Genomic DNA, 21212 nt, shown 5'->3' on the forward strand with positions numbered 1-21212 from the left:
TATTGTTGTTGTCATCCATCGTTGTTGGATAGGACAGAGAGAAATGGAGAGAGGAGGGGAAGACAGAGAGGAGGAGAGAAAGATAGACACCTGCAGACCTGCTTCACCACCTGTGAAGCGACTCCCCTGCAGGTGGGGAGCCGGGGTTCGAACCGGGATCCTTACTCCGGTCCTTGTGCTTTGCGCCACCTGCGCTTAACCCGCTGCGCTACAGCCCGACTCCCAAAGGTACATTTTTTAATATGACAAAATTGGGTGTCTAGATAGTGTTGAATCTTTGAGGAAAACAAGCCCTGCCTCTTGTTTACTTATTCTGGACCAAGGACCTTGCATGTGAGCCATCTCCCTGCTCTCAGGGTGACTTTTTCATTCAGACAGAGGGACAGAGACGGAGGAACACAGCACTAGAGCTTCCTTGGGTCCTGTGGCATTCCCATGTGGTGGCAGGGTTAGAACCTGGGCCCTACACATAGCAAGGCAAGCATCTGCCTAGTGGCAATGTCTCATCCCCACTGCCTGCATTTGTAGATCTGTTTGCTTGCCAATTTTCTGTTGTTTTGTAAGAGACCTGATTTTGTAAAATGTATATGTTACATAATGATTTATAACAGGTCAAGGTGGTTGACATTTGTAGAGACTAGTCACCGTATTGCAAGGCTTTCTTCAATTTTTTTTTTTTTTGGTTTTTGCCTCCAGGGTTATTGCTGGGGTTTGGTGCCTGCACTATGAGTTCACTGCTCCTGGAGGCCATTTTCCCCATTTTTCATTGCCCTTGTTGTTGTTATTGTTGCCATTGCTGTTGTTGGATAGGACAGAGAGAAATCAAGAGAGAAGGGGAAGATAGGGAGTTGGGCGGTAGCACAACGGGTTGAGCACATGTGGTGCAAAGCATAAGGACCAGTAGAAGGATCCCAGTTCGAGCCCCCGCCTCCCCACCTGCAGGGGAGTCACTTCACAGGCGGTGAAGCAGGTCTGCAGGTGTCTGTCTTTCTCTCCCCCTCTCTGTCTTCCCTTCTTCTCTCCATTTCTCTGTCCTAACAATGACATCAATAACAACAACAATAATAACTACAGCAACAATAAAAAGACAACAAGGGTAACAAAAGGGAAAACAAATAAATAAAATTTAAAAAAAAGGGGGAAGATAGGGGATGAGGACAGACACCTGCCGACCTGCCTCACTGCCTGTGAGGCGACCCCCCTGCAGTGGGGGCTCGAACTGGACTTCTTATGCTGGTCCTTATACTTCGCGCCATGTGTACTTAACCTGCTATGCTACCGCTTGGCCCCTCAATTTTTTTTTTTTTTCTGTCATCAGGGCTATCACTGGAGCTTGAGCCTTCATCATGATTCCACCACTCCTGACAACCCTTTTTTTTTTTTTTTTTTAAATAGAGGGTGAAAGGCAGAGAGAAATAGGAAGGGAGAGACCACTTGTAGCACTGTTCCACTACTCATGAAGCTTTCCCCCTGCAGGTGGGGGCTGGGGGCTTGAACTGGGATCCTTATAGATGGCAACATGTGTATTCTACTGAGTGACTCATCACTTAACCACAGTGTAGATTTTTTAAAAGATGAATATTATGAATTAGCCCTTATGAAATACTTATATGATAGAGACATAGAGGCAGAGATGAAAGACAATGATGAAGCTTCCTTCAGTGTGTGTGTGTGGTGCTAGGCTCTAACCTAGGTCATGCATAGGCAAAGTAAATGCATGATCCAAGTGAGCTATTTAGCCCTAGATCTCTTATATTAATGTATTTTCTCCCCCCCCCCCCCCCCATCAGAGCACTGCTCAGTTCTGTCTTATAGTAGTGTGGGGGATTGAATTTGAGACTTTGGAGTCTCAGGCATGAGTCTCTTTGCATAACCATTATGGCATATACCCCTGCCCATTTTTTTTTTTTTATATTTTAGTCTTTTTTTTTTTTTTTAAAGATTTTATTTATTTATGAGAAAGATAGAAGGAGAGAGAAAGAACCAGACATCACTCTGGCACATGTACTGCTGGGGATCAAACTCGGGACCTCATGCTTGAGAGTCCAAAGCTATACCACTACGCCACCTCCCGGACCACAATATTTTAGTCTTAACTATAAACACAGACACACTCAGACTCAGACACAGACACACATTCAGACTCAGACACAGACTCAGACTTAGAGACACTGATAAAGACTCAGACACAAAGATAGGCACAGACTCAGAGTCAGACAGACAGACTGAGACAGAGACTCAGACAAGCTCAGACAAAGAGAGATAGACACAGACTCAGGCACAGACACAGAGTTAGACAGAGACAAACTCAGACAAAGAGACATAGACACAGACTTACACACAGAGAGAGACTCAGACTAAGACTTAGACAAACACACACTCAGTGGCACACAGAGTCAGACACAGAGGCACACTCAGACACACTCAGACACAGACACACATTCAGACTCTTAAGACACCGACTCAGAATCAGTCACAGACATTGACTCAGAAAAGTTAAGTAGAATAAGGCTAAGTGCACACATTACAGTGCACAAGGACCCAGTGTAAGATAGGACAGAGAGAAATGGAGAGAGGAGGGGAAGACAGAGGGGGGGAGAGTAAGATAGACACCTGCAGACCTGCTTCACCACTTGTGAAGTGCCTCCCCTACAGGTGGGGAGCCGGGGACTCAAATTGGGATCACTACGCCAGTCCTTGCGCTTCATGCCATGTGCACTTAACCTGCTGCACTGCTGCCTGGCTCTCCATAGTTTAATTTCTTTTTTTTTTTTTAATATTTATTTATTCCCTTTTGTTGCCCTTGTTGTTTTACTGTTGTAGTTATTGTTGTTGTTACCGACGTCATTGTTAGATAGGACAGAGAGAAATTGAGAGAGGAGGGGAAGACAGAGAGGGGGAGAGAAAGACAGACACCTGCAGTCCTGCTTCACCCTCAGTGAGGTGACTCCCCTGCAGGTGGGGAGCTGGGGTCTCGAACCGGGACCCTTATGCTGGTCCTTGCGCTTCGCGCCACCTGCACTTAACCTGCTGCGATACCACCTGACTCCCCATAGTTTAATTTCTTAAGGAGCTAGTGACTAAGTTGCTAACAGGCATGAAAATACATTAATATTGGCTAGAGAAACAGCATAATGGTTATGCAAAAGGCTTTCATGTCTGAGGCTCTGAAGTCCAGATTCAGTCCCTAGCATAACCATAATCCAGAGCTAAGCAGTGCTCTGGTTGGTCTCTCTCTCTTAATTAAAAAGAATAAAATAGGGGCTGGGTGGTGGCGCACCTGGTTGAGTGCACATGTTACAGTGTGCAAGGATTTGCCCTGGGTTTGAGCCTCTGGCCCCCACTTGCAGGGGGAAAGCTTCACAAGTGGTAAAACAGTGCTGCAGGTGTCTCTGTCTCCTACTATATCTGTCTCTCCCTTCTCAATTTCTATCTGTCTCTCTATCAAATAAAGATTAAAAAAGTGAAAAAACTTAAAAAACAACTTGACTCATGTAAAATTGTCTTATGTATAATAAAATACTATAAAATCAATCTCTATAAATAAATAATAAAATAGGGAGTCGGGTGGTAGCACAGAGGGTTAAGCGCAAGAGGTACAAAGTGCAAGGACCAGTGTAAGGATCCTGGTTCGAGCCCCCAGCTCCCCACCTGCAGGGTTCACAAGCGTTGAAGCAGGTCTGCAGGTGTCTATTTTTCTTTTTTTCTTTTTATTTTATTTATTCCCTTTTGTTGCCCTTGTTGTTTTATTGTTGTAGTTATTATTGTTGTTGTCGTTGTTGGATAGGACAGAGAGAAATGGAGACAGGAGGGGAAGACAGAGAGGAGGAGAGAAAGATAGACACCTGCAGACCTGCTTCACCGCCTGTGAAGTGACTCCCCTGCAGGTGGGGAGCCGGGGCTCGAACCGGGATCCTTACTCCGGTCCTTGTGCTTTGCGCCACCTGTGCTTAAAGGTGTCTATTTTTCTCTCCCCCCTCTGTCTTTCCCTCTTCTCTCCATTTCTCTCTGCCCTATCCAACAATGACAGCATCAATAACAACAATAATAACTACAACAATAAAACAAGGGCAACAAAAGGGAAAATAAATAAATAAAATAAAATAAATAAACTATGTTTTAAGACTCATCGTGGCACTTCTAGAACCAGCTGAGAATCTGGCATATTTGATTTGTCCTACTTAAAAAAGTTGCGGAGTCAGAAAAGCAAGTTCAAACCTCCATTTTACCATGCTTTGTTGTCATTTTCTCCATATGGGAGCATAAAATGAGATAGTTGTGTGAGGGCTTGATGAGACCACTGATGTCTGGGACCTCCTGAGTGAATGAATCACCCACTGAGATGTTGTCAGCTGGTCCTTTCTAGGGACATGTCAGCAGTGGGATCTGGTAATGCGTGCTCTTAACTAGGTGTACTCTCTCTTGGCCCCCCTAAGCAGTGGGATCTGGAAGCAAGCAGTAGTTGTTGCTTTAAGTTGCTTTTTTTCTGTGCTACCAATTCCACACATCTGACTGGCTGATATTGCTAGTGAATGTCACCATCTCAGACTGCTCTTGGGTTCCCTGTCTGCCCTGCTTGGGCTGAATGACTTCCTGTGATGACTGTGCTGAATGAAATCTGGCCCCCTCTTTGGGGATGAATTTTACCCTAGGCCTGACTGTGTTTTAGATCTTGGGTTTGGAGAGTTGAGAAATCAGCTCTGCACCTTTAGTAAGAGCTAAAGAGTGTGACCCATTGCCTGTAAACCCTCTGTCCTGGGATATCTCAGCAAGTAAGGGACCTGCCAAGAGTGTGTGGCTGGTGTACGGGTGTGCTGACCTGACTGTGCTGGTGGGTTCTGCCCTGCCTGTCTGTCAATCTCTGCTCACCATCTTGGATTAATCCCAGGACACATTCCCTTGGGACTCCTGGCCTGGGATTCCACAATGCCTTCCTTATTTTACCAGAGGTGAGGGTGGGGGACTTTCTGCTGCATTAACACCCCTTCTCTGGACCCTCTTCTGTTCCACTGGATTTTCCCACAAGCCTCAGGTTCGCCCAGCCAGTGTCCTTTCTCCTGCCCTTCCTGCTGACTCTGCTTCTCCTCTCTTGTTCTACTGTGCAGTCCACATCCTAGCTTTTCTGTGCTTGCATGCATGATTCCATTGCTCTGGTCATTTTTTTTTTTTTTCAATTTCAGATGAGGGGGGAGAGGAAGAAAGAGAAGGAGGGATACCACAACATTGCTCCACTAGCTAGGGAACAACTTTTTCCAGTGCCTTCTATATGGTGCCAGAGCTCAAACCCAGGGCCTCATGGATGGTAAAATATGTGGCCTACTAGGTGCACTATCTTCCAGCCCCATGTATTATTTTCAAGTGTAGCCTGCCTGCAGGTTCAGAGTCACTAGACTCTCTCTCACCCTGAGACCTGGATGTGTGGGCTCAGCTGAGCCCTGTCCCAATTTTTTGTGACACCTCTTCAGTGTCACAGCCAGTGCTGGGCTCTGCTCTGGGCCAGCTTGAACCTTAACACAGCACTGTTTGTATGTACAGCATAAAGCACAGTAAGCTCTGGCAGTTTGCTTCTTAGTTTAACTGTTGTTTTTAACATGGAAATTTGTCCCTGAGACTAAGTTTCATAGCCTGGCTAGCTGTGAAAAGCAGCATATGCCTTCTATTATGGCCAAAGCCTTGGGCAGCCCCTGCCACCCCCACTCCCATTTCCTGTCTAATATACAGTCATATCACTGTGCCTGAGTGCAGAGAAGCTAGACTTGGTTCAGGTGTGTGTTAGATTAAGGAAGTGTGAGAAGCATGGGGCTTGTGGGAACCTGCCTGTGCCCTAGGCAGGGATGCCAGTGTGACTTGCACAGGGACAGTTGCTTGGGAGAAATGGGCAAGACTAAAGGATTGTGTTCCCTGTGAGGATAAAAAAGTAGGGCTGGAGCTTGAAGGAATCATTGTAAGTGAGATAAGCCCAAAAAGAGAGGAAGGAATATAGGATGATCACACTCATAGACGGAACTTAAGAAACAAGGAGACAGGGTGGTGGCACACCTGGTTAAGTGCACATATTACTATGCGCAAAGACCTAGGTTCAAGCCTCTGGTCTCTGCAGGGGGAAGCTTCAAGAGTGGTCAAGCAGTGTTGCAGGTGTCTCTTGGTCTCTCTCCTTTTTCTCCCTCTTCCTCTCAAAACTTCTCTCTGTTTTATAAAATAAAGCTTTTAAAAAATCTATTTATTTTAAAAAATGAAAGAAACAAAGAAAAGGAAAACAGTGAAACTTGAGCTGGGTTTGGTGTATTACACCAAAGCAAAGGGCTCTGGGGAAGGAGGGGAGTAAGGGGGTTGTGGGGGGTGGTTGATGGTGGAAAAGGACCTAACTTGGGTGGGGAATATTCTACAGATAACTATCACAGGCAGATAGAAAAAAATTGTACCCATGCATCAACAGCAACTGTACTATAAATCATTGACCCCCCTCCCAATAAAATGATAAAATAAAAATGGGGGGGGGTCGGGCAGTAGTGCAGTGGGCTAAGCACATGTGGTGCAAAGCTCAAGGACCGGAGGAAGGATCCTGGTTTGAGCCCCTGGCTCCTCACCCGCGAGGGAGTCGCTTCACAGGGAGTGAAACAGGTCTGCAGGTGTCTGTCTTTCTCTCCCCCTCTCTGTCTTCCCCTCCTCTCTCGAGTTCTCTTTGTCCTATCCAACAACGAACAACATCAATAACAACAGTAATAGTCACAACAAGGCTACAACAACAAGGGCAGCAAAAGGGGGGAAATGGCCTCTAGGAACAGTGGATTCATGGTGCAGGCACTGAGCCCCAGCAATAACCCTGGAGACAAAAAAAAAAAAAAAGAAAATAGGGTCAGTGGGATCAGGAGGGAGGCAAAGGCAGGTAAAGAGAATGCTCTCGGATCTGGGCGTGGGTAGGAGGCTGTAGGGTGTGGGGGTGAGCCATTTTGAGGTGACCTGTGGGCAGTAATGTCTGCTGTACAGTGTACAGCTGCAAGCCTGGCAGGAGGGAACAGTGAGGTCGGCCTGCAGGGTCTGGCCTGCAAGGAGGCTTCAGGGAAGGGCCTTTGCTTGGAGGTGGGTGTAGAGAAGGTATGAAGGGGTCAGCAGACTTGGAGGCTGGGAGGCAAGACAGGCCAAATGGACATTTGGGAACTTATGGCAGCAGGGAAAGTAGAGGAGACATTACCTTTCAGCTGGGGTGGGAGGGAATAAAAATAAAAGTGAGCATTCTAGGGAGGCCAGTTTGTGGTATACTCGGTTGAATGTACATGTTACCGTGGGTCCTATTCCCTCTGTCCCCACCTACAAGGAGGAAGCTTCATAAGTTGTAAAGCAGTGCTGCAGATCTCTCTCTCTCTCTCTCGCTCTCTTGCTCTCTCTTCTTCCCTATCTACCTTTTACCTCTCAATTTCTCTCTGTCCTATCAAAATAACTAAAATAATTGTTTAAAGACTGAGGGTTGACTCCATGCGGTGGCATACTTGGTTATGTGCACACACATTATAGTGCGCAAGGACCCGGGTTCAAGCCCCTGGTCCCGACCTGCAGGAGGAAAGTTTCATGAGTGGTGAAGTAGTGCTGCAGGTGTCTCTCTCTCTCTCTCTTTCCTTCTCTCTGTCTCCCCCTCCCACCTCAATTTCTTTCTGTCTCTATCCAGTAATAAATAAATAAGTATTCTGGGGTTGGCAAAATAGCTCACTTAGTGTACTGTTTTACCATTTTCACCATCCAGGATTGAACCTGGCCCCACCATTAGAGGAAACTTTGGTGCTGTGCTACCTCTCTGCTGCTTTGTCTCTGTCTCTGTCTTTCTGCAAAAGTCATCTTGGAGTAGGGAAGCCCCAGTGATTTACCAAAAAACAAATAATAAAACACCAGTGAGCATTCTGTTCAGCTTATGATAAAATATATATCTTATCATTTTAACACTGGGAGAACATCTTTTATAAAGTTATTTATTTATAAAATGGAAACACTGACAAGACCATAGGATAAGAAGAGTACAATTCCCACCACCAGAGCTCCGTATAGCTTTCCTATTCTTTAACCCCTTGGGAGTATGGACCCAGCGTCATTATGGGGTGCAGAAGGTGGAAGGTCTGGCTTCTGTAATTGCTTCCCCAATGAATATGGGAATTGACAGGTCGATCCATACTACAGCCTGTCTCTCTCTTTCCCTAGTGGGGCAGGGCTCTGAGGAAGTGGAGCTCCAGGACACATTGGTGGGGTCATCTGTCCAGGGAAGTCTGGTTGGCATCATGTTAGCATCTGGAACCTGGTGGCTGAAAAACATATAAAGTCATACACATTTGTTGTGGTGGTGGTCTGGTGTCGGGCTGCACCGCGGAGAAGAGAGTGGACGTCCAGAGCAAAGGGGTACACAAATCTTTATTACAGGATGGGGGGGTTTGGTTCAGACCACGTGGGGCCAGCCGGCAATGGCCGTCCCCACTACCTGACCACGGGGGGAGAGCAGGGGGCGAGATCTCATAGAGGGAGAGCTGAGAGCCCAGAGAGAGGGGGGGGGGATGAGGGGGCTTTTTATTGGGCAACAACCAGGGGTGACGTGTAGGGCCAGGATTGGTTGAAGGGGGCACTGCTAGGATTTCGCAGGGCGTAGTAAAACCTGGGGGCGGAGACTGCATCAGAATAACTCCTCAGCAACACACATTGTTGGTTAATCATGAACCTAAGGGCTGGAATATTGCATTATGAAGATTTGGGGTCTCTGTTTGAAAATATTTTAGGTATATTCTAAAGGGCCCATGACTTCATTAGTTTTTGCCAGAGCCTGACCTCTGATATGCAGGTGGACCCAGGTTATTGTCAGGGAATAATGTCATGACTAGAAAAAGGGCTAGAAAGCTGGATCAGGGAAGAAAGTGGTTCCCAAATACGGAAAAAGTGTATAAATATTGTTGACTGTATACCCCATCGATTTGATCTGGGGCCCATATTCAGCATAGGAGCCTATGTAACCTCTAAATTCCTATAGGCCTGAACTTGCATTCTGTGGTCATGAGTAGGAACATTCTGAGTTGCACCAATTTCAGGACCCATCTTCTTCAGGTGGTAGGTAGAATATGTTATCCAACCCCCTTCGGAGGATGGAACATTCTTTACCATTGTTGATCCACATTGAGGGCAAGGTCCTATGGGGACCCCCAGAGGGGTCCATTATGTTGTTCCTGATGGAGATGACTAGTGATAATGGAGAGAGGGATCTATTCAAGGTCTAGGCTCATCATATTTGTGTGGAAATCCCAGGACTCCCTGACTAGGGCTCCAGCTGGGGAGAACATCTTACTGATTAGACTAGGTGAAAGGAATAATCTGGGTCAAATGTAGATACTTCCTAACATCTGTCATATAAATTAAATGACAGATTGAAAAACCTGGTTGAAAGCTGAGGGAAGGAACCTGGTCTACCATGCATGTGATTTGGCCTCCACTGCATTGGAGGAAGCTTTGGTGCTGTGGTGTCTTTTACTCTCTCCTTCTGTGTCTCTGGAGATCCAGAGTGAGAAGGGGGTGGGGGGAAGCTAGCTTCTGGAGGCATTTCGTCACCTCCCACAGGAGGGCATGGATGGTACACAGATTTTGGTTTGCATTTGTCACCTTCTCTCCCCAATCTAGGGGATGTTGCTAAGAGAGAGCTGCAGCCAAGGCTCATCAGGGGCCTGGCCTGCTGCCCCTGGGGAAACACCAGTCTGAAGGCAGCAGCTTCCCCTGCCCCGGCTCTGCCTGGCTCTCTGCTTGTTTACCAGTGTTCATTCTCTCTGCACCCCAGCATCCTGCCTGGGTTCCTTTTCTTCCAGGGCCTGAAATTTCACAACTCTTCTACCCTGCTTTCAGGGTATTCTCCAGAATATTGTCCCTGTCTTGTAGAGTCTCACTTTCAGCAGTACAGGGTGACATGCAGATAACTAGTGACTAATGTGTCCTACAGTGGGCCTGGGTAGGCTGGCAGTGATGGGCGGGCTGCTGAAAGCCACCAGTGTAGCAACACTTGACCTGTGGGAAAAGAGCAAGTGGTGAACACAGTGTAAAGGGAGTGATAGCAATAGTGGAGCCCGCCATGTGCCTTGTGTGATGGGTGATCGGGAGCAGGAAGGCAGGCTATCATAATTGAAATACCAGCCTCAGAGTAGATTAAAAATCTTCTAAATTTGAATGTACCCTCCCCCCTTATTTTTAGCTCATAGTGACTAAAAGCTAGAGAAAATGCTTCCGGTTCCTGTTCCACTCAGTTGTTTTTCTTGGCTACGTGCCTGTGCTACAGTTACCCTTCACAAGTCCTCTGAAAGCTGATGATGGCATCTACGGAGAACAGGGGCAGACACTACCTTTGTGGTGAATCCTCCCTTGGTATCCACCAGGAGTCCCAGCCAACACTTGAGCTGTGCCCTACTAGAAGCCCACTCTGAAGCTAGTTTCCATTTTTCACCTAGAGATGGCATCACCCTGTCCCTACCATAATCATTTTCTGTATCAAGAGGGTGGGGGCCAGGAGGTAGCTCACTTAGAAGAAGTCCCACAGGGGGGAGTACATTGGAAGGATACTAGGAGAGCTCCATGAATAGTGGAACAATGCTGTGTTGTCTCTCTTCTCTCTGTGAATGCCCATCCCTCTTGGAAGAAAAAAAGAAAGGAAGGAAGGAAGGAAGGAAGGAAGAAAGAAAGAAAGAAAGAGGAAGGAAGAGGGAGTCGGGTGGTAGCTCAGAGGATTAAGCGCATGTAGTGCCAAACGCAAGGACCGGCTTAAGGATCCTGGTTCGAGCCCCCGGCTCCCCACCTGTAGGGGAGTCGCTTCACAGGTGGTAAAGCAGGTCTGCATGTGTCTGTCTTTCTCTCCCCCTCTCTGTCTTCCCCTCCTCTCTCCATTTCTCTCTGTCCTATCCAACAACGACGACATCAATAATAACTATAACAATAAAAACAACAAGGGCAACAAAAGGGAATAAATACATAAATAAATATTTAAAAAACTTAAAAAAAAAGAAAGAGAAAGGAAGAAAGAAAAAAGAAAGGGAAAGAGAGAGAAGGAGCGAGGGAAGAAAAGGGGGAGGGAGAAAGAAAGAAAAAGACAGGAAGAAGGAAAGAAGGGAGAGAAGGAGGGGCTTGTCACCAGGTAGAGCACACACATTACTACATTACCATACAAAAGCACCCAGGTTCAACCCCCCCATTCCCATCTGCAGCAGGGGAAGCTTCATGAGTGGTAAAGCAGTGCTGCAGATGTCTCTGTCTCTCTATCTCCCCTTCCCCTATCCATTTCTTGCTTTCTATTCAACAAAGAGAAAAAAGAGGCTCCCAGTAGTGGAGGATTTATTCTGCAGCACTGAGTTCCAGTAATGGCACTGGTGTCAAAAGAGAAAAAAGAAAAGGAAAGGAGGGAGGGAGGAAGGGATGGATTCAATTGGGGAAGCTACCCAGTGGTATCATGTATGTGCAAAGCCCTGAGTTCATTTTTTTTTTAAACAGGAAATTAATTTTATTTTTAAATCCCAGGGGCCAGAACAAATAAAGAGACTCCTACCCATGGCTGGAAAACTTATTTGAGTTCATTTTCTAATACTACATTTTCTTCTTTCTTTCTTTTATTGGATAAGACAAAATTTGAGAGGGAATGAGAGACACTTACAGCCCTGCTTCACTGTGAAGGTCCCCCTCTGCAGGTGGGGACTGGGTGCTTGAATCTGGGTCCTTGTGCTTGGTAACATATGTTCAGCAGGGTGTGCCACTGCCTATCCCCAGGCAACACATTTTTTTGAAAGTCTATTAATCATTCATGTTTAGTAGGTGGCAGGAAGATGTCTGTATTTGGGGCAACCAAGAAATGTAGTTGACTCATGAACAGCATTTGTTTAAACTGAGGGTTTACTTGTTCCTGGATCATGTCAACCTCTCCTCTCTTAGGGGAAAGATGATGAGGATGATGACCACTGTGATGGTGCTATATAATTTTCTTACTAGCGTTTTCTTTTCTCTAGCTTACTTTCTTTGTAGTAACAAAGCGTATAATTCATGTATAATAGAAAATACATATTGGTCAGCTATGTAACTGTTAAACTTCCTTTCAATAGCAAAGTATTAGTCTTTGGGGGAGTCAGCAATTAAGCACATTTTGGATTATGGTGGCCCATGTCCCAGTCCCCCCATGTTCTTCAGAGGGATGGTGTCTGTGGGTCCAGATTGAATTTTCTGCTGTAGAGCTTGACAGTGGCTTGGCTGTGATGGGAGGCAAGAGATACAGAGAACACTGAACTTGGATCTAGAAAGCTGAGGTCATGTGAAAAACTCCCTTGTGAATTATGGCTCAAACTTAGGTATGTGACCCTTGTGTGCTTACCTGGCAAAAGGACTTCACTGTCTCCTGACACCTGCCAGAGGGCCCAGGGTCAGGGGTATGGGGTCTGACACTGCTAGCACACCAGACAGTAGGGAGCTCATGAGGTTTTTTTTTTTTTTTTTTTTTTTTTAAGTATCTATACTTTGGAGGCATTGGTATTCATTAAATTTGAATCTTTCAAAATGGAGCTATAGAGAATGTTTTCTTTATATTTATGTACTTGGAGGGTTATAAACATCATCATAATAAAAATAGTAATTTTTTAAAAGCCCATTTTTAAAAAATTTATTTCTTTATTGGGGAATTAATGCTTTACATTCAACAGTAAATACAATAGTTTGTACATGCATAACATTCCCCAGTTTCCCATTTAACAATACAAACCCCACTATGTCATTTATCGTCCTTCATGGACCTGTATTCTCCCCACCCACCCACCCCAGAGTCTTTTACTTGGGGGCAATATGCCAATTCCATTTCAGGTTCTACTTGTGTTTTCTTTTCTGATCTTGTTTTTCAACTTCGGCCTGAGAGTGAGATCATCCCATATTCATCCTTCTGTTTCTGACTTATTTCACTCAACATGATTTTTTCAAGGTCCATCCAAGATCGGCTGAAAACAGTGAAGTCACCATTTTTTAGAGCTAAGTAGTATTCCATTATGTATATATACCGCAACTTGCTCAGTCACTCATCTGTTGTTGGACACCTGGGTTGCTTCCAGGTTTTGGCTATTACAAATTGTGCTGCCAAGAACATATGTGTACACAGATCTTTTTGGATGGATGTGTTGAATTCCTTAGGATATATCCCCAGGAGAGGGATTGCAGGGTCATAGGGTAGGTCCATTTCTAGCCTTCTGAGAGTTCTCTAGACTGTTCTCCAAGAGAGGAGAATTGACATTCCCACCAGCAGTGCAGGAGGGTTCCTTTGACCCCACACCCTCTCCAGCATTTGCTGCTGTTACCTTTTCTGATGTATGACATTCTCACAGGAGTGAAGTGATATCTCGTTGTTGTCTTTATTTGCATTTCTCTGACAATCAGAGACTTGGAGCATCTTTTCATGTGTTTCTCGGCCTTTTGGATCTCTTCTGTGGTGAATATTCTGTCCAAGTCCTCCCCCCATTTTTGGATGGGGTTATTTGTTGTCTTCTTGTTGAGTCTGGCAAGCTCTTTATATATGTTGGTTATTAAACTCTTATCTGATGTATGACATGTAAAGATCTCCCATTCTTTGAGGGGTCTCTTGGTTTGGGTAGTGGTTTCTTTTGCTGTGAAGAAGCTTTTTAATTTGATGTAGTCCCACAGGTTTATACTTGCCTTAGTCTTCCTTGTAATTGGATTCGTTTCATTGAAAATGTCGTTAAAATTTATGCAGAAAAGAGTACTGCCAGTATTTTCCTCTACGTATTTGATAGTTTGTGGTCTAACATCCAAGTCCTTGATCCACTTGGAATTTACTTTTGTATTTGGTGAAATACAGTGATTCAGTTTCATTCTTCTGCATGTTTCAACCCATTGTTTCCAACACCATTTGTTGAAGAGACTCTGCTTTCCCCATGTAATAGTCTGGGCCCCTTTGTCAAAGATTAGATGTCCATAGGTGTGGGGCCTCATTTCTGGGCTCTCAATTCTATTCCACTGGTCAGTGTGTCTATTCATGTTCCAGTACCAAGCAGTTTTGATGACAATGGCCCTATAATACAATTTGAGATCTGGGAGTGTGATGCCTCCAGTTCTGTTCTTTTTTCTCAAGATTGTTTTGGCAATTCTAGGTCTTTTCTAGTTCTAGATAAACATTTGTAGCATTTTTTCTATTCTAAAAAAAGTGCTTGGGATCTTGATGGGGATAGCATTAATTTGTTGATGGCTCTGGCTAATATATTCATTTTGATGATGTTAATTCTTCCAACCCATGAACATGCAATATCTTTCCATTTCTTTGTGTCTTTTTCAATTTCTTTGAGTAGTGACTCATAATTTTCAGTATACAAGTCTTTCACTTCTTTGGTTAGGTTTACTCCTAGATATTTTATTGTTTTAGTTGCTATAGTAAAGGAATTGATTTCTGGATTTCAATTTCTTCTAACTTAGTGTTTTCATAGAGGAATGCCACTGAATTTTGAATGTTAATTTTATAGCCTGACACCTTACTGTATTGCCTGATGATTTCCAAAAGCTTCTTGCTGGATTCCTTAGGTTTTTCCATGTATACTATCATGTCATCTGCAAATAAGGAGAGTTAGACTTCTTCTCTTCCAATCTGTATCCCTTTAATTCCTTGCTCCTGCCTGATTGCTATGACAAGAACTTCCAACACTATGTTGAATAGTAATGGTGATAGTGGGCAGCCCAGTCTAGTACCTGATCTGAGTGGAAATGCTTCCAGTTTTTCACCATTGAGTATGATGTTGGCTATAGGTTTGCTATATATAGACTCCACTATCTTGAGGAATTTTCCATCTATTCCTATTTTTTGTAGTGTTTTGAGCATTAATGGGTCTTGTATTTTGTCAAAGGCTTTCTCTGCATCTATTGATATGACCATGTGGTTTTTGGTCTTGCTTTTGTTGATGTGGTGAATCACATTGATTGATTTACGTATATTAAACCAACCTTGCATGCCTGGGATAAACCCCACTTGGTCATGATGAACAATCTTTGTGATATACTGCTGTATCCGGTTGACTAGAATTTTGTTCAATATTTTCGCATGTATGTTCATCAGAGATATTGGTCTGTAGTTTTCTTTTTTGGTTGTGTCCCTGTCTGCTTTTGGTATCAGGGTGATGTTGGCTTTATAGAAGCTGGCAGGGAGTATTCCAGTGCCTTCAATCTTCTGGAAGATTTTTTAAAGTAGAGGTATTAGTTCTTCTTTGAAGGTTTTGTAGAATTCATTTGTAAAACCATCTGGTCCAGGACTTTTATTTTTGGGGAGATTTTTGATAACTGTTTGAATTTCATTAGCTGTGATGGGCCTGTTCATGTTATCCACTTCCTCTTGACTTAGTTTTGGAAGTTGGTAGGTATCTAGGAAATCGTCCATTTCTTCCAGGTTCTCTAGCTTGGTGGCATATAGTTGTTCATAGAAGCCTCGCATGATATGTTGAATTTCTGCGGTGTCTGTTGTGATATCTCCTCTTTCATTTACTATCCGATTTATTTGGGTCTTCTCCCTTTTTTGTTTTGTGAGTCTGTCTAAAGGTTTGTCGATTTTGTTTACTCTTCCGAAGAACCAACATTTACTTTCGTTGATCTTTTGTATGGTTTTCCTATTCTCAATGTTATTTATTTCTGCCCTAACTTTAGTGATTTCTGTCCTTCTGGTTGCTTTAGGGTTCCTTTGTTGTTCTTCTTCTAGGTCTTTAAGTTGTGCAATCAGGCTGTTTATTTGTGCCTTTTCTTGTTTGCTAATGTGTGCTTGTATAGCTATGAACTTCCCTATTAGGACTGCTTTAGCTGTGTCCCAAATATTTTGATATCTTGTGTCTTTATTTTCATTGAACTCTCGAAACATTTTGATTTCTTCCTTGATTTCCTCTTTGACCAAGAAGTTGTTAGTGTACTGTTGAGCTTCCACATTTTGGGACTGTTACTAATCTTTTGTTGATTGTTAAGTGTTAGTTTAATTCCACTGTGGTCTGAGAAGATGCTTGGGATGATTTCAATGCTCTTAAATTGGCTGATGCTGTCTTTGTGACCTATGGTCTATCCTTGAGAATGACACATGTGGATTTGAGTAAAATGTGTATTCCAGTTTCTTGGGATGAATGACTCTGAAAATGTCCAATAGTTCTAGTTTATCTATCTCTTCATTTAGCTCCCTTATGTCTTTATTGATTTTCTGCCTGGATGATCTGTCAGGTTGAGAGAGTGGGGTGTTGAAGTCCCCTACTATGATTGTGTTACTGTTAATATATTGCTGTAGCTCTTTCAGTAGAAGTTTGATGTATTTAGATGGCTTCTCATTGTGTGCATAGATGTTAATAATTGTTAAGTCCTCTTGATTGACTGATCCTCTGAGCATTAAGTAGTGTCCATTCCTATCTTTTTAAATCTTATCTATTTAAAGTCTTTTGTGTCAGATATGAGATTAGCTATTCCTGCCCTTTTATGTGTGCCATTGGCTTGTATGATAGTTTTCCATCCTTTCACTTTAAGTCTGTGTTTGTCTTGTTGAGTTAGGTGGGTTTCCTGTAGACAGCATATTGTTGGGTTGTGTTTTTTGATCCATCTTCCTAATCTGTCTTTTAATAGGTGAATTCAGGCCATTGACATTTATTGATATCAAAGATTGAAGATATCTTAATGCCATTCTTGTAGAGTTTTAGAGTGTTTTGATATATGTCCTATTTGTGGTGGTCTGGTTGTTTATAGGAGACCTTTCAGAACTTCTTTCAGGGCAGGCTTGGTGATGGTTGATTCCTTCAACTGTTGCTTGTCGGAGAAGGTTTTGATGCTTCCATCTAATCTGAATGACAGTCTAGCAGGATACAGTATTCTTGGCTGAAAGCCTTTCTCATTGAGCAGTCAGTAGATATCTTGCCATTCTCTTCTGGCCTGTAGTGTTTGTATGGAGAAGTCTGCTGCTAATCTTATGGGTTTTCCCATAATCCTATGCGTGACTCTTTTTCTCTTGCAGCCATCAGGATCCTTTCTTTATCCTTATTCCTTTCCATTCTAAGTATGATATGTCTTGGTGTCTTTAGCTCTGGGTTAATTCTGTTTCGGACCCTCTGTGCTTCTTGAATTTTTATATCTTTGATGTTGTCTAGACTAGAGAAGTTTTCAACTACTATGGTCTGGAAAATGCTTTCTTCCTCTCCTTCTCTTTCATCCTCTAATATGCCAATAATGCATATATTGTTTCTTTTGAAGTCATCCCATAGGACTCTGTTGTTGTTTTCAGCATCTCTTAATCTCTTTTTGAGATCTCTTACTTCTTTTTTAGTTGTTTCTAATTCATCCTCAATCTTGCTAATTCTGTCTTCAGCCTCATGGATTCTATTCTCTCTGCCCTCTACTGTTTTCTGGAGTTCATCTATTTTGTTGCCCTGCTCTGATACTGTTTTAGCTTGTTCAGCTAGTTGCATTCTTAGCTCAGCGATTTCAGCTTTCAGCTCTTTAATAACCATGAGATAATTAGTATTTTCTTCCATAGTCTCATTTGTTGTTCCTATATTTCTGATTATAATTTTTCAAATTCTTTACTCACTCCTATTATTATTTCCTTAGCTAATGTTTGGATGTTGAACTCGTTATTTTGTGCTTCACCCTCTGGAGGACTTTTAGCTGGACTCTTGTCCTGGTTCGAGTCTCCAATATTTCTTCTTGTTGTTTTAACCATTTTATATATTATGTTATGAGTTCCCTTTATCAGTACTTTTCAAATTATTGATCACTATTGCCTGGATTGACTTGTGTCTAAGTAAGTTAATTAAAGGGTTCACAGTGGTGGAAGTTAACAGTTATTTCAATCCCTGAGTTGGAGCTCAGTGGTTTAAAAGCCTCTTTTTTTTTCTTCCCTGTAGGCTATGGGAGCCTGAGGGCTTTTAAACTGTCAATAGGCTTCTTAGCTTAATCACTGACTCCTGACCAGGAGATAAAGCAGGGTGTGGCAGAGATAATCCAGTGGTTATGCAAAGAGACTTTCACAGCCCCTCAGCTATGCCACTGAGGTAAAGGTCTTCTGAGTTTCCTGGTTAGATCTCTGTCCCCTGGTGTCCCTTCCTGTCGCTGCTCCAGATTATGAGGGTAGTAGCAATGGAGATTCAGAGTTGCACTTGGTGCGTCTCTGGGGAGTCCTCTCCTCCCTTATTCTGTCCCCTTGTTGGTGGAGCAGAATGGAGGTGGTGTCTCCACTGATAAACTGCTGAACTGTTAGCAGTCACTTAATCTCTCCTTAGGCCCCCCTCTCCTCTCTGTTACCAGCCACACGTGTTTGTACTCACTGGTGATTTATTGGGTTCCTGTGGTCATTCTAGTCCTGTCTTGTTTCGGTCCCGGGTGGTCTCCTTTGGTATTCCTAGTTGATCCAGGAAAGGAGAGGAGAGGAGAGGAGAGAAAGCGATCTGCTGCTCGTAGCTCCACCTCCGGAAGTCGAATCTAAACCGGTTTGGATTTTACTTAAAAATATCATACTTGTGGTCTGGGAGGTGGCACAGTGGTTAAAGCATTGGACTTTTAAGAGTCAGGTCCTGAATTCATTATGCCATACCTACAGTGGGGGAGGTTTATGAACAGTGGAGCAGTACTACAGGTGTCTCTCCTCTCTACCTCTCACCCTCTATCAGAAGAGAACGAGAGAAGGAAGAAGGACCTCTGGGAATGTGTGGCCTTGCAGGCACCAAGCTCCAGCAATAGCCCTGGTGGCAATAAATAAGTATTGTGGTCCCTTTGAGTACTGTGAGAGACTCACAGACTATTAGTGGAGTTGGCAATTCTAGGGCATGCTGGGCCATGATGAAGAAACTAGTGCTTACACCTCTGCCAGCCATCTGGTTTCTGAGTCAGAGGACACTTGTCTTCTTGAGACTTTCTCACAAAGTGTTACTTAGGGTTGAGGACAAGACTACCTTCTCCTCTGCACATTCCAAGCATGTCCAGTCAAGGGCTGGACTCCAGGCAGCTGGAGGAGGGCACCATGCTTTCTGCATCTGTACTAAAAAGGAGTCTTGGGTCTGCTCTGCGAAATCATTATTCTGGCTGAAAAGTTCTGTTACTGAAAATTGAAGTTACTATAGTTTATAACAGGATTGGGTGAAATAACAGGGTTTCTAACAGGATTGGGTGCCCCCCCTTTTTTAACAGAGACAGAGAGGGAGAGGGAAGAATGAAAGAGACCACAGCACTGAAGCTTCCTTCAGTGCACTGAGGGCAGGGCTGGAACCTGTGTTGAGCACATGGCAAAACACAGCACTAATCAAGCCAGTTTTGCTGACTCAGTTTGGAATCTTTTTGTCATCAGGGACCATTTGATTATTTATAACATCATTTGTGGGCCATACAAAAGTATCCACTTAAAAACTAGCACTTAATATTGCTATGAAAAAAAGCTTCTAGATTTATTGAATTTTGAGATGTTCTTGAGGTTGCTTTGGCAGGGCCAGACCAAAGTTTTTTTGTTTGTTTGTTTTTGTTTTTGCTTTTGTCTCTAGTGTTATTGCTGGGGATCAGTGCCTGCACTATGAATCCACTACTCCTGGAGGCCATTTTTTCTCATTTTGTTGCCCTTGTTGTTGTTATTGTTGCCATTGATGCTGTTGTTGTTGGATAAGACAGAGAGAAATGGAGAGAGTAGGGGAGACAAAGAGGGGGAGAGTAAGATAGATACCTGCATACCTGCTTCACTGCTTGTGAATTGACCTGCTTGTAGGTGGGAAGCTGGGGGCTCAAACCAGGACCCTTCCACAGGTCCTTGTGCTTTGCACCATGTGTTTTTTTTTTTTTTCCCCTCCAGGGTTATTGCATTGCTCGGTGCCTGCACCATGAATCCACCGCTCCTGGAGGCCATTTTTTCCCCTTTTTGTTGCCCTAGTTGTTGCAGCCTTGTTGCGATTATTATTGCCATTGTTGATGTTGCTTTGTTGTTGGATAGGACAGAGAGAAAGGGAGAGAGGAGGGAAAGACAGAGAGAGAAGGGGAGAGAAAGATAGACACCTACATACCTGCTTCACCGCCCATGAAGCGACTCCACTGCAGGTGGGGAGCCGGGGGCTCAAACCGGGATCCTTACACCGGTCCCTGTGCTTTGCGCCACGTGCGCTTAACCCACTGCACCACCGCCCGACCCCCTGTACTATGTGTGTTTAACCTGCTACACTACCAACACCCTCAGACCAAAGGATTTCACAGGCGTGCATGGCCCATAGGCCAGATGTTCCCCACCTCTGGTTTATGACAAAGTATATGATGATGATGCTAGTGACCTAAGCTCTTGGTGCCACAAATTAACTTGGGTAATCCTAATGACCAACCTTCCCCTAAGTCCAACTTAAAAAAAAAAAAGAACTATTTTCTTATCAAGGCAGCTTTATTGTTCACTTACTGGTAGAACATACATCTTTACTATATATGAAGCTCCACATTAGAGTTCTAGCACCACATGGGTGCACCATGGCAGTAGGGGAAACTCCATGGATGGTAGAGAGGTGTTGTGGTATCTTTGCTTCCTCCTAAAATCTGTATTTATTCCCTCTAGTCTAACATCTCAGTGTTCTTCCTAGATACTGTTCTTTTGAATCCTAATGAATTATATTCCATTTCTTTTGAATTCTGTTTTTTTTTTCTTACTTAACATGTTTTGAACTTTGTTTAGTTTTCATAGTAATTTTAAAACTGTTTATTCTCATCAGAGTTATTGCTAGGGCTTAGTGCCTGCACAACACACACTGCTCCTGGAGGCTACTTAAAAAAAAAAAATTTCTATAGAGACAGGGAGAAATTGAAATGGAAGGGGAGATAGAACAAGAGCAGGAGTAGATAGCATAATGGTCCTAATAGCAAAGAGACTCTCATGCCTGAGGCTTCAAGGTCCCAGGTTCAGTCCCCCACACTACCATAAGCCAGCGCTCTTGTAAAGAGGAGAGGGAGAGTGAGAGGGGGAGAGAACAATGTACATGACACATTGTTTTCTTTTCTTTTGTTTTTTTTTTATTATTTATTCCCTTTTGTTACCCTTGTTGTTTTATTGCCCTTGTTATATTATTGTCGTTGTTGTTGGACAGGACAGAGAGAAATGAAGGGGGGGGGAAGACAGAGACGGGGAGAGGAAGACAGACACCTGCAGACCTGCTTCACCACTTATGAAGTAACTCCCCTGCAGATGGGGAACTGGGGGCTTGAACCAGGAT

The 21212-nt window shown here is 43.7% G+C and overlaps 1 protein-coding gene across 2 annotated transcripts in view; it reads left to right on the forward strand.

The window, feature by feature from the left end:
- ITGB5 (integrin subunit beta 5) overlaps window positions 1-21212 on the forward strand; it is a 221215-nt gene that overhangs the window by 22769 nt on the left and 177234 nt on the right. The gene's annotated exons all lie outside the window — the stretch shown is intronic.

Source organism: Erinaceus europaeus, chromosome 9 (genome assembly GCF_950295315.1).
Source record: "Erinaceus europaeus chromosome 9, mEriEur2.1, whole genome shotgun sequence".
NCBI lineage: Eukaryota > Metazoa > Chordata > Mammalia > Eulipotyphla > Erinaceidae > Erinaceus > Erinaceus europaeus.